The sequence below is a fragment of the Hemiscyllium ocellatum genome, chromosome 6 (genome assembly GCF_020745735.1).
Source record: "Hemiscyllium ocellatum isolate sHemOce1 chromosome 6, sHemOce1.pat.X.cur, whole genome shotgun sequence".
NCBI lineage: Eukaryota > Metazoa > Chordata > Chondrichthyes > Orectolobiformes > Hemiscylliidae > Hemiscyllium > Hemiscyllium ocellatum.
The window spans coordinates 5776748-5791683 of record NC_083406.1 but is presented as its reverse complement, the minus strand read 5'-3'; positions in this window follow the sequence as shown (position 1 = coordinate 5791683).

The window sequence follows — 14936 nt, the reverse complement described above, 5'->3', positions numbered from 1 at the left end:
GAGAAAATGATAGCATTGGTCCTTCCATAATTGAATCAGGAAGATTAATCTACTTTTCTTCAAAGTGACAGTTTCTCGAAGCTACATAATCAACCTTTGGATCGTGAAGTATGTTACTTTGTGCTGAGTTTCTCTCTCATGCTAACACATGTTTTTCCATTACAAAAGCCTGAATCTTTGTCACTGGAATATTGCATAAATAATTGTATCATAGTGGGAAGAATATTCTTAGCAAACAGAAATTGAAAACACTGAGTTAGAGGTGAGTAATTCAATTAAATAGATTTATATAATGTGTTATCTGTCATAATATTGACCTGAGGTAAGCTATTAAGATGAGGAGTGATGTGTTATTAAAATTATTATTGAAGTCAACAAAACTAACCAAACAGCTGATGAATTAAATTACTCTTCTTTGGTAAAGTTGATATGAAAATAGCAATTTAGTCAGAAGGTTCAGCTGTTCTTTTTAGTGGCTGGTTTTATATTCCATGAAAACAGACCATGAATTTTGCAATATGTGACTGGATCGCCAGTGGGCACTGATCCCTGATGAGGGTCTAGCATTCTAAGAGCTCTGTTCAACGAACGTTCAGTGAATTTGAAAGCAGTACAATGAGCAATTGGCTGTCTGTTAAGGGTTACAACAAAATCTTCAGCTGTTACTATTCTGAAATCGGAGGGCTCAACCGGATTCAAACCTTTGGTTGTTTAATTATTCTGCTCTCTCTTCTTCCAGCATAGGAAATAGATAACACCATTTATTATTCATTTAGAGAATGTGATGCAATCTCAAAACCAACTCACCGCAGGAATGGTGACCATATAGTCTATGTTTTGTTCCCCAACAGTGAAACATTCTTTTATATCAAATAATTACCAACTGCACACTTTCTGAATTGAGAAATCTATCTTAATGGCTGGTGTAAAGAAACCAGTTGTTTGATTGGAACTCTGTACTGGAAAATTTAGATTGGGAAAAAAAAACGAGAGCACCATGCACTTGAAAATTTTAAAAAAGTATGTTTTGTATTGACGTAGTACTCATTAGAATGTTCACATTTCAATAGCACTTTACAGCCAACTGAACACATTGTGAAGTGTTCTCTGTTGTTTTATGTGGAACACCAAATGCATTTGAATAACCTGAAGTGAACCCGCCCTATTATTGCCTGAGTAAAATTGCATAAGTGCATTATATCATCAACAAAATAAAATAATGGACATCACAAAAGTTTAGGATCAGTAAAAATGGCTTTGATAGTTTAATTGTCAGATAAGTGCAAACAGAAAAACTTAGGTTTTCATTAGGTGGTAGTGATTCCAGGAACACTTAACAGGGACAAGCAAGGCGGGTACCTCGAAGTCATTTCATCGTTTCTGACAAATTCTGTTTCCATCAGTTGGGGAAAAGAGACAGGATTTTATGCACACATGAGGAAAACCCAAACTTAGCTGATCCATTTTAGCTCAGTGCTGAGTTTAAACAGAGTTTATTGTTTCTGCAATGAGGACATCACCCCACAATGTACGAGTTAGAAAGGCAGGCCAGCCCCCTGTGGATCTGTTAGCCTGTCAAGTTGTTTAAATATCCTGTCCTTCAAATAGTAAAAAAAGGCTCAATTTCTGAGTTGAAGAAAAGTTTGTTCTAGCAATTTCAATATCTGTTTGTTGTCATAACCTTAGGACTAATCATTATAGCAGGGTTACTATTTGACTGATTTCCATTGGTCCAATGGCCCAGAGGGTTACAGGTCAACCCAGGTCACTTAAAATCCAAGAAGAAATCAACCAGTTATTGATTGCTGACTGTGGGAATGAGATGCATCTTAGCAATTATCATTTTTCTGTACAGCCAGTATAGCCCACTTGTGTCACAAGGTAACCAGACAGAACTATTTGGCACAGTGGTAAGCACTGCTGCCTCACAGCGCCTGAGGCCCGGGTTCAATTCCCGACTCAGGCGACAGACTGTGTGGAGTTTGCACGTCCTCCCCATGTCTGCGTGGGTTTCCTCCGGGTGCTCCGGTTTCCTCCCACAGTCCAAAGATGTGTGGGTCAGATGAATTGGCCATGCTAAATTGCCCGTAGCGTTAGGTAAGGGGTAAATGTAGGGGTATGGGTGGGTTGCGCTTCGGCGGGTCGGTGTGGACTTGTTGGGCCGAAGGGCCTGTTTCCACACTGTAAGTAATCTAATCTAATCTAAACTATTTGTAGCTAATAGTTGTGCTGTTGTAAGGATGGTAAGAAAATAAATAAGATTTGATTACTTCATGCTGTCAAACCATTTAAAGAATATTATAAATTTATGGTTTTACTTTGAGATTATGTATCTTTGTCACACTGAATAGGATTAGAGGTATCCATTTTTAACTACTTTGATGTTGAAGTATCAGTCCACTGATTAGCACTTATTGCTCTTGCTTTTAGCATAGAAGGAGGACTCTTGTGTTGAATTCTAACTTACTATTTGGCCTGGATCAGAAGGCTTTATTGGCTGACCCTATGTTGGTCTGACTCTCCAATGTCCTAATGACTGTTGGCCACAGGAAAACTTACATATACAATTGATTCTTAACTAATTAGTTCCTAACTCTAGACAGACAATGCAACAATATAATTCTCTTTAAAATATAATTCCCTGTTATACCAAAGCGACAACTTGGAGATGCAATAGGGGGGAATGCGCTATCCCCCAAACCCAAGGAAATTTCCTTAGTTAAACTTCCCACTCCCACATGCAAAGAGGAATCACATGCTTTCTAGGAATATGTAATTTCTATTATAAACCATCCTGAACTTTAGCAGTCTAGCTAAGCACTAACAGAAACATGAAAACAAAAGTTGGTGTGGATGGAAACATGCTAGGGAGGGCTTGGGAAATTGAAAGCCACTCAGAAAAGTGAGTCTCAGATTAGTAAACCATTTAGATTGGCAATTGGTGCAAGCAACCTAGGGATAACTGTTCATCTGCCCCCGGAAGATAATTCCAGGATTTAGTGTCTAATTGGTTATTTTTCCATAGAGTTCAACAAACACCAGAAAAGATTTGCTCCAATTAGGAAAGAAGCTTGAAATATATGACTGGGTGTCCAGAATTCTGGAATCTATGTTGACCTTGGCATGAAGAATCCCTGGTATATGCAAACCACAATACTTTGACACTTCTGGAAAGGTTCAGAATGACCAGTGTAAGTTTGTTCCACTGGAGTTTGCTCACACAGCCCTGTAACCTTAAAATAAACCCCAATTTGCAAGAAAGATCCATGTCTTCTCTGATGCCCTATCCTGAGGATGCAGCAAAGAGCTGGCATTGCAAAGTCCATTGTTATGTATGACATTTAAGCTGAGTTAGAAAATAAATAAAAACTTCCTTACTTCATTTTGTTTGCAAAACAAAGTTAAGACGCAGAAATATTTTTATTTTCTTTAGGGTAGCAACAATGCAATGGTCACAAGGCATGAAAGAGACCATAATATTTTTAACAACTATTTTTCCTTGCTTAGTGTTAAAAATTGGTTTTACTTGACTAAAATGGCCACTATAGATCACATGAAAATACAAGTTGGCTACAGTCTTAGTGTAGTAATTATAAAGATAAAGCTAAGCATATCTCCCTGGTACAATTTCTCACTGAATCGTTACATAGACACTGCAAATGTCACAAAACAATGACAGCACAGGATTTCCATTTCTAAGATTCAACAAATAAAAAAAAAAGATCAAATTAATATACAAAGACTGCAGAGGCATAAGACAATAAGACCATAAGTCATTGGAGTGAAAGTAAGGCCATTCAACCTATCAAGTCCACTCTGCCATTTAATTATGGCTGATGGGCAATTCAACTCCATTTACCTGCACTCTTCCTTTAATTCTTCATGTGATCACGACTTTATCAATCTCTGCCTTGAAGACATTTAATGTCCCAAACTCCACTGCACTCTGTGGCAATGAATTCCACAGGCCCACCATTTCCTAGCTGAAGAAATGTCTCCTCATTTTCATCCTAAATTGACTCCCTCTAATTCTAAGGCTGCACCCACATGTCCTAGTCTCCCCACCTAACGGAAACAAGTTCCCAGCATCCAACCTTTCTAAGCCATGCATTATCGTCTAAGTTTCTATTAGACCTTCCCTTAACCTTCTAAACTCTATGAACACAATGGGAGAAAGTGAGGACTGCAGATGCTGGAGATCAGAGCCGAAAAATGTGTTGCTGGAAAAGCGCAGCAGGTCAGGCAGTATCCAAGGAGCAAGAGAATCGACGTTTCGGGCATAAGCCCTTCTTCAGGAATGAGGAAGGTGTGCCGAGCAGGCTAAGATAAAACGTAGGGAGGGGGGACTTGGGTGGGGGCGTTGGGAATGCGATAGGTGGAAGGAGGTTAAGGTGAGGGTGATAGGCCAGAGTGCAGGTGGGGGCGGAGAGGTCGGGAAGAAGATTGCAGGTCAAGAAGGCGGTGCTGAGTCCGAGGGTTGGGACTGAGATAAGGTGGAGGGAGGGGAAATGAGGAAGCTGGAGAAATCTGCATTCATCCCTTGTGGTTGGAGGGTTCCCAGGCGGAAGATGAAATGCTCATCCTACAGGCGTCGTGTTGCAATGGTCTGGCGATGGAGGAGGCCAAGGACCTGCATGTCCTTGGCAGAGTGGGAGGAGGAGTTAAAGTATTGAGCCACGGGTTGGTTGGTTTGATTGGTCCGGGTGTCCCAGAGGTGATCTCTGAAACGTTCCGTAAGTAAGCGGCCTGTCTCACCAATATAGAGGAGGCCACATCGGGTGCAGCGGATGCAATAGATGATGTGTGTGGAGGTACAGGTGAACGTGTGGCGGATATGGAAGGATCCCTTGGGGCCTTGGAGGGAAGTGAGTGTGGAGGTGTGGGCGCAAGTTTTACATTTCCTGCGGTTGCAGGGGAAGGTGCCGGGGGTGGAGGTTGGGTTGGTGGGGGGGGTGGATCTGACGAGGGAGTCACGAAGGGAGTGGTCCTTGCGGAACGCTGATAGGGGAGGGGAGGGAAATATATCCTTGGTGGTGGGGTCCGTTTGGAGGTGGCGGAAATGACGGCGGATGATACGTTGTATGCGGAGGTTGGTGGGTGGTAGGTGAGAACCAGTGGGGTTCTGTCTTGGTGGCGGTTGGAGGAGCGGGGCTCAAGGGCGGAGGAGCGGGAAGTGGAGGAGATGCGGTGGAGGGCATCATCGATCACGTCTGGGGGGAATCTGCGGTCCTTGAAGAAGGAGGCCATCTGGGCTGTGCGGTGTTGGAACTGGTCCTCCTGGGAGCAGATGCGGCGGAGACGAAGGAATTGGGAATATGGGATGGCGTTTTTGCAGGGGGCAGGGTGGGAGGAGGTGTAGTCCAGGTAGCTGTGGGAGTCAGTCGGTTTATAGTAGATGTCTGTGTTGAGTCGGTCGCCCGAGATAGAGATGGAAAGGTCTAGGAAGGGGAGGGAGGAGTCTGAGACAGTCCAGGTGAATTTCAGGTCGGGATGGAAGGTGTTAGTAAAGTTGATGAACTGTTCAACCTCCTCGTGGGAGCACGAGGCAGCGCCGATACAGTCATCGATGTAGCGGAGGAAAAGGTGGGGGGTGGTGCCAGTGTAGTTGCAGAAGATGGACTGTTCCACATATCCTACGAAGAGGCAGGCATAGCTGGGGCCCATGCGGGTGCCCATGGCAACTCCTTTAGTTTGGAGGAAGTGGGAGGATTGAAAAGAGAAGTTATTCAGGGTGAGGACCAGTTCAGTCAGTCGAAGGAGGGTGTCAGTGGAAGGGTACTGGTTGGTGCGGCGGGAAAGGAAGAAGCGGAGGGCTTTGAGTCCTTCGTGATGGGGGATGGAGGTGTACAGGGACTGGATGTCCATAGTGAAAATAAGGCGTTGGGGACCGGGGAAGCGAAAATCCTGGAGGAGGTGGAGGGCGTGGTTGGTGTCCCGAACGTAGGTGGGGAGTTCTTGGACTAAAGGGGACAGGACCGTGTCGAGGTATTGGGAGATGAGTTCGGTGGGGCAGGAGCAGGCTGAGACAATGGGTCGGCCGGGGCAGGCAGGTTTGTGGATTTTGGGCAGGAGGTAGAAACGGGCGGTGCGGGGTTGTGGGACTATGAGGTTGGAGGCGGTGGATGGGAGATCCCCTGAGGTGATGAGGTCATGGATGGTCTGGGAGATGATGGTTTGGTGGTGGGAGGTGGGGTCGTGGTCAAGGGGGCGATAAGATCTCCCAATACCTCGACACGGTCCTGTCCCCTTTAGTCCAAGAACTCCCCACCTACGTTCGGATTTCAGCTGATTCTAGAATGTTACCTACAATCGAGATTAGGCTAATCAGCCTATAATTTTCCATCTTTTGTCTTGATCCTTTCTTGATCAAGTTTATTACAACAGTGATTTTCCAATCATCTGGGACTATCCCTGACTCCAGTGATTTTTGATTGCTCACAACCAATGCTTCCATTTTTTCCTCAACCACCTGCCTCTGAACTCTCGGATGTAGCCCATCGCGGCCACAAGATTTATCAATTTTTAGACCTTTTAGCTTTTCTAGCACTTTCTCTTCTGTAATGGCTACCGTACCCAACTCTGCCCCCTGGCTCTCCTTAATTGTTGGGGCATTACTCATGTCTTCTACTGTGAAGACTGACACAAGGTACTTATTAAGTTCTTCAGCTATTTCCTTATCTCCCATCACTAGTCTTCCTGCATCAATTTGGAGCAGGCCAATTTCTACTTATGCCTCTCGTTTGTTTTGTATGCATTGAAAGAAGCTTTTACTATCATTTCTAATATTACTGGCAAGCTTATCTTCGTATTGATTCTCTCCTTCCTTATTTCTCTCTTTGTTATCCTCTGTTTGTTTTTGTAGCCTTCCCAATCTTCTGATTTCCCAGTGCTTTTGGCCACTTTACAGGGTCTCTCTTTTTCTACCATACATTTCCTGACTTTCTTTGTCAGCCATGACTGTCTAATCCCCCGGATAATCTTTTCTTTGTGATGAACCTCTGTAATGTGTCCTCAATTACACCCAGAAACTCCTGTCATTTTTGTTCTACTGTCTTCCTCACTAGGCTCTGTTTCCAATCGATTTTCATCAGTTCCTCTCTCATGCCCCTGTAATTAACTGTAACACCATTATTTCTCTCTTTCAAACTGCAGACTGAACGCTATTATATTATGATTGCTGCCTCCTAAATGTTCCCTTACTTTAAGATCTTTTATGAAGTCTGGCTCATTACATAGCACTAGGTCCAGAATAGCCTGATCCCTTGTGGGCTCTATCACAAGCTGTTCCAAAAAGCCATCCTGTAAACATTCCATGAATTCCCTTTCTTTGGATCCACTGGCAGCATTATTCACCCAGTCCATTTGCATATTGAAGACCCCCATGATCACCATAACCTTGCCCTCTTTATTTCCTCATACATCTTGCGGCCCTGGTCCTGACCACTGCTGGGAGGTCTGTACGTAACTCCCATTATGGTTTTTTTTTGCCTTTGTGGTTCCTCAATTTCACCCACACAGACTCCACTTCATCTGACCCTATGTCATTCAGTGCCATAGATTTAATTCCATTCTTAACTAACAAGTGAACCCTGCCCCTTTTGCCCACCTCCCTGTCTTTTTGATAAGTTGTTAATAGATTCCCCCCAGATGTGATCGACGATGCCCTCCACCGCATCTCCTCCACTTCCCGCTCCTCCGCCCTTGAGCCCCGCTCCTCCAACCGCCACCAAGACAGAACCCCACTGGTTCTCACCTACCACCCCACCAACCTCCGCATACAACGTATCATCCGCCGTCATTTCCGCCACCTCCAAACGGACCCCACCACCAAGGATATATTTCCCTCCCCTCCCCTATCAGCATTCCGCAAGGACCACTCCCTTCGTGACTCCCTCGTCAGATCCACACCCCCCACCAACCCAACCTCCACTCCCGGCACCTTCCCCTGCAACCGCAGGAAATGTAAAACTTGCGCCCACACCTCCACACTCACTTCCCTCCAAGGCCCCAAGGGATCCTTCCATATCCGCCACAAGTTCACCTGTACCTCCACACACATCATCTATTGCATCCGCTGCACCCGATGTGGCCTCCTCTATATTGGTGAGACAGGCCGCTTACTTGCGGAACGCTTCAGAGAACACCTCTGGGCCGCCCGGACCAGCCAACCCAACCACCCCGTGGCTCAACACTTTAACTCTCCCTCCCACTCCACTGAGGACATGCAGGTCCTTGGACTCCTCCACCGGCAGAACATAACAACACGACGGCTGGAGGAGGAGTGCCTCATCTTCCGCCTGGGAACCCTCCAACCACAAGGGATGAACTCAGATTTCTCCAGTTTCCTCATTTCCCCTCCCCCCACCTTGTCTCAGTCGGTTCCCTCAACTCAGCACCGCCCTCCTAACCTGCAATCTCCTTACTGACCTCTCCGCCCCCACCCCACTCCGGCCTATCACCCTCACCTTGACCTCCTTCCACCTATCACATCTCCATCGCCTCTCCCCCAAGTCCCTCCTCCCTACCTTTTATCTTAGCCTGCTTGGCTACTCTCTCTCATTCCTGATGAAGGGCTTATGCTCGAAACGTCGAATTCCCTATTCCTGAGATGCTGCCTAACCTGCTGTGCTTTAACCAGCAACACATTTTCAGCTAATCCTTGGATGTTCAACTGCCAGTTCTGAACCCTCTGCAACCACAGCTCTGTGATACCTACCATATCATAATCATTCACGATGCTTTGTGCCATTGATTCATCTACTTTATTACAAATACTACAAGCACTAATGGCAGCTCCCAAGTAACCTTAAAGGGAACAATGAACTTTGACTGGAAACATAGAGACTTGCCTCATTAAACCTCAATATCCTAACAATTAAAGGGAGTCAGGGGGCTGAGTTGAGTATGGTTGCCATTACAAAAGAGATAGTGCTAGAAAAGTTAAAAAGTCTTAAAATTGATAAATCTCCTGGCCCCGATGGGATACACCCTAGAGTTCTGAGAGAGGTGGCTGAGGAAATAGCAGAAGCATTGGTTGAGATCTTTCAAGAGTCACTGGAGTCAGGAAAGGTCCCGGATGATTGGAAGATCGCTGTTGTAACCCCCTTGTTCAAGAAAGGATCAAGACAAAAGATGGAAAATTATAGGCCAATTAGCTTAACCTCGGTTGTTGGTAAAATTCTAGAATCCATCATTAAGGATGAGGTTTCTAAATTCTTGGAAGAGCAGAGTCTGATTAGAACAAGTCAACATGGATTTAGTAAGGGGAGGTCATGCCTGACAAACCTGTTGGAATTCTTTGAAGAGGTGACAAGTAGGTTAGACCAGGGAAACCCAGTGGATGTGGTCTATCTAGACTTTCAAAAGTCCTTTGATAAGGTGCCACACGGGAGGCTGCTGAGCAAGGTGAGGGCCCATGGTGTTCAAGGTGAGCTGCTGGAATACAACTATTTTTGCTCCCATTTCTTTCATATGTGCTTGCATTTGTGTGAAATCTCCAAGACTAGCCTGGGATTAAACCTGGTAGTACATTATTTATATTGTACCTACCCAATGAAATGTTGGGACCAGGCCTCATTGTTTAACAATTGAGTAAAGCACTAACCTTGAGGTGTATCAGTCACCCCTTAATGGGTGAATGATGAACTTTCTTGATCAAGGTGATTTTCCAATTGGACGTCAAGGTCAGGATTTAGGAGAAGACTGCGACATCATTCCATAAGACGACAACAGAAAGGGATCTTGCTTCTGCATGGCGTGCGCTGGTGTAGCCTGGGGCCAGACTGTAACAACAGAGAAGGAAAAGTTGGACTCTCTTTAACTCATCTGGCTTTATTTTTTAATTGTATTTTAATTTGATGTGAATGATATCTTTGCATGGTGATGGTACACACTTTTCACCGTATTGTGTATTGAAAACACATGTCAGTGAACAATCGAATGTGAAGCAGGAACAGGAGGAGGTGATTTCACCCTTTGAGCCAGCTCTGCCATTCAATGGGATCGTGGCTGATCCATTGCTTCTCATCTCCATTTGACTGTGTTTTCCCCATAACCTCGATTCCCCAGCTGATCAATAATTTATCTATCTCCATGTTAAACATACTTAAGGATTCTGTGCCCACAGCTTTCTGTGCCAGCAAGTTCTAAAGATTCCTAAAAATTCTTTGAGAGAAGAAATTCCTCCTTGTTTCATTGGTACCCCTCTGGTCTTAGAATCTCCCATGAGGTGAATCATCTCTCAGCATGTACCCTGTCAAACCCCTTAGGGATCCATTATGTTTCAATGAGATCATCTCTCATTTTCTTCTAAACTTCAGTCCCAACATGTTTAACCTTACATCACCAACTACTCCCTCCAGACTGGGGATCATCGTGGTGAATCTTCTCTGACTTGCCTCCACTGAAATAATATATTTCCTTAATTAAGAGGACCAAGACAGCACTCAATACTCCATATGTGGTCTCACCAACACCTTTTTATGGTTGCAGTAGGATTTCCTTACTCTTATCCTCCAAACTGGACAAAGTACGACAGAAGTTATATAATAAAAACCATTACAGAGACAATAGAGCTTGCTGCTGGAAAAATTGGATTACAGTGGGTATCAGATCATGGAGTTTGATGGAGAAGGATGTTCTGGATTAGGGCGATATAACCTGTGCTTCTGGTTTCAACATAAAGGCAGTTTGCTATTAGTCATTTTTTAAAAAAAAACTTGACTTGAGAAATGGGAGTTTCAAAAGCATATCACAGCCAGCCAGCTCTCCCCTTCCGCCCACCTTCACACACCCATTACTACTCCCATAGCCACCTGAGTGATGGTTTGACAGAGGCCATTTTGTTTTAGATTGGACAAAAGTGGACAGCAGCCATCTCTGTCTCTCTTTCCATCACTTCCCTGCCATAGCATCTGACTGTCTTCCAAGCTGCTTCAAGAGTTTTGGAACTTGCATATTGAATTGAAAAAAGAGCCTGCCCTCTCATCACTAACCAAGGTAAGATCACAGCTGAGCTATTGTTTCCTACACAGTCTCAATGCACCATAATGCTCAACACGAATGCCCCACAAGGCTGTGTACTCAGTCCCCTACTGTAGTCCTTATATACGTACGACTAGATTAGATTACTTACAGTGTGGAAACAGGCCCTTCGGCCCAACAAGTCCCCACCGACCCGCCAAAGTGCAATCCACCCAGACCCATTTCTCTACATTTACCCATTCACCTAACACTACGGGCAATTTAGCATGGCCAATTCACCTAACCTGCACATTTTTGTGTCTGTGGGAGGAAACCGGAGCACCCGGAGGAAACCCACTCAGACATGGGGAGAATGTACAAACTCCACACAGACAGTCGCCTGAGGCGGGAATTGAATCCGGGTCTCTGGCGCTGTGAGGCAACAGTGCTAACCACTGTGCCGCCCACTGTCACCCACTGTTTCACCGAATTCCATCACAACTTTATTTACAAATTTGCCAATGACACCACCATTGTAGGTCAGATCTCAAACAACGATGATTCAGAATACATGGAAAGAGCTAGAGCGCGTAGCAGCAGAGTGTAAAGACAATAATCTCTCCTTCAACGTCAGCAGAATGAAGGAGCTGGTTGTCAACTTCAGGAAGTGGTGTGGAGGGGACACCCCTGTCTGCATCAATGGAGCTGAGGTGGAGATGTTCGGGAGCATCAAGCTCCTGGGAGTGACGTTCACCAACTCTATGTCCTCGTTCAGCCACACCGACGTGATGGTCAAGGAACCACGATGTCTCCACTTCCTCAGGAGGCTAAGGAAATTCAGCATGTCCACAAAGACTCCTATCAATCTTTATAGATGCACCTTGGAAAGCATCTAATCCAGATCCATCACAGAGTGGGATTGCAACTGCTCTTCCCAAGACTGCAAGAAACAAAAGAAAATTGTGATCACAGCCCAGTCCATCACATAAACCAACCCCTTCCATTATTGACTCCGTCCATACTTCTCACTGCCTTGGGAAAGCAAGCAATAATAATCAAAGGATCCTCCCACCCCACTTATACTCTCCTCAACCTTCTTCCATCAGGCAGAGAATATCAACGTTCGAATACATCTGTGAGCTGATTCAAGAACAGCTTCTTTCCTGCTGTTCCCAGACTTTTGAATGGATTTCTGAAATGTTGATGTTGATCTCTCTCTCTGCACCTTCTCTGTGGCTGTAACATTGTATTCTGTATTCTGTCCTACTACCCTGATGCACTTTGTATGGCATGTTCTGCCTGTAGAGCACGTAAAACAACACTTTTCACTGTATCCCGATACATATGACAACTATAAATTAAAATTAAACTCAAATGTTCAGTGTAGGGTCCTGCTTGGAGTAGAATGGTTGAGGAAAATGATGTACTGGTCTAACTAGACAAAGTTCTTGTATGAACCAAGATGTAGTTGATGACGTGTTAACCCTGAGTCACAGGTTACATTGTTTCAGAGTCTATGAGGAGGACCTAGATGCTGGGTCTTGCTCCTTTTGAGTTCTGATGTTTTTTTTACACACAAATCTATATGACACAGTTGCAGTGAGTGATGCTCATCTGGGCAGGAGCTGTAAAGATATGAAAGTTCAGGCTAATCTCCCCTATCTAAAATCAGCTTACACCTTTTAACAGAGACATTCATTTTATCTGAAAAAGAAGTTTGAATTCACTCTGCAGGTGAGTTTGACCAGGAAAAAAGCTGGGAATTACACAGTATAATAGTGATACATAAGGCCGTTGGATGGAGTACAGGAGATCTTGCTGCAGCAAGTGTGCAAAAAGAGCATGTATCAGTTTGGGCTAGAGACAAGGACTCAGAGCTCTGAATACAGCTGTGATACAATCAAATTATCTGGCATTTCGATTGGCTGAGTATGTGTTCATCCAGTTTGTTCAAAGCATCTTAGCTTTATGCATAACATCATTAAGCCTGCATAAACTACAGCATCGTGCTGCATGCTACTAGATTGTAAAGTGCTGTAACCAATTTGTAAAAGGTCATAAGGACAGAAATCATACACACCATCAAAAATGTTCAACTAGACCAGGCAATCTATATAGAATGAGGCATACTCCCAAGGTTAGTCATATTTATATCGACATTTAAACAACTCCTAACAACATTCCATGCATGCTAGAATTATATTACCTTCTATTCTTCTTTTCCAAAGTTGTTGGATCCTTTTCCTTTCATTGGTTAATCTCCCACTTCTTGTTTCTCAGTGCTTTTCATTGTCTATGATCTAGGTCACTTCCTGTTAATTATGCTAATTTGTACCTTATTATAAATACACTCAGTCTTTCCATTGTTCAGTATGGCGACTTGTATCTACAATAGGGTGAAAGAGAAGCCAGAAAAGTTCAATATATTTCTGTTGACCTCACTGTGACTACCTGGTCTGTGAAAAGACATTCCTTTATTTGTCAGCAGATGCACATTTTAATTTCCATTTCATCATCTCTTCTCACAATATGTAACAATTCAAACATTCATCTGAGCCATTCAAGTTATGACACCCAGCTTAAAAAACTATAATAATCACTATAAGATAGAATCATGGAATATTGCTGCATTGTCTGTACACAGCGAGTTAGCCAAGTATTGTTGGTATATGTAAGGGCTCCAATGGGCAAAATATACAGTTGCACCAGGGTTTTAGATCTTTAATATAATATTACAAGGCCAAAGCAGTCTTCTAATCCACGCAGCATGGAAAATTACAATTAAGCACAGGGGATGGAATCTTCCAGAGATTTGAGTGAAGTGGGCTATGCCAAGATTTGTGAAAGAACCATTTGAGAACAAACCTTGCCATTGAGAGTATCTCGCTGCACCGATTATGTTTATGACAAATGACACAGTGAGTTTCTCACAAGGCAGTAGCAGCTTATCCATTCAGGGAGGCTATCACATGTTAAAAGAATTGCTAACAACCCAGTATTGTTCTCCAGCTTCCCATCTCACCAAACATGCTGGTGAATTCAGTTCCCCTCCTGTTCCAAAGGGCCAGAATGTTGGACACTGAGCATTACAATCTCAGGGCATATTCCATTGGCAAAAGTCACATGCAACAACATCAACAGACAATGACATCCAAGATGTTTCAACCTTTAAGAATCCTGATGAACCATCTCCGATCCACATTCGGGATGCACCTACTCTTCAATACGGCTCCTCAGGCTGCCCCGGTAACTCTCAATGCAATGCTGCAGCAAGGACACTGTGTACTCAGGGGAACACACCCAGATTATGGACTCGAACCAGGTTGCAAATCTGGGCTCTTCATTTGCTGTCAGAGTGATTACTCACTCTGAGCCAACTTAGATGCTTGGGGTGGCACGGTTGCTCAGTGGTTAGCACAGCTGCCTCACAGCTCTAGGGACCTGGGTTCAATTCCAGCCTTGGGTGCCTGCTTGTGTGGAGTTTGCATGTTCTCCCTGTGTCTGTGTGGATTTCTGCTAGACGCTCTGCTTTCCTCCCATAGTTCAACGATGAGCAACTTAAGTGGATTGTTCATGCTAAGTTACTCTTTGTGTTCAGAATGTGTAGGTTAGCTGTGTTAGCAATGGGAAATTGTAGGAATATGGATGAAGGAATGTTTCGGAATATAGATGGAGGAATATAGGTGAAGGAAGCTATAGGAATAAATGAAAGATGCTATAGAAATAAGAATGAAGGAAACTATAGATATATGGAAGAAGGGCACTATTGGAATGTAGATGAAGGAAGCTACAGAAATATAATGAAGGAAGCTATAGAGATATGGGTGAAGGAAGCTGGACGAATAAAAATGAAGGAGCTATTGGAATATAGGATTATAGATGAAGGAAGCATGTATATAATGGAAGTTGTTGGAATATAGATGAAGGAAGCTACAGGAATATAGATGAATGAAGTTATAGGAATATAAATAACC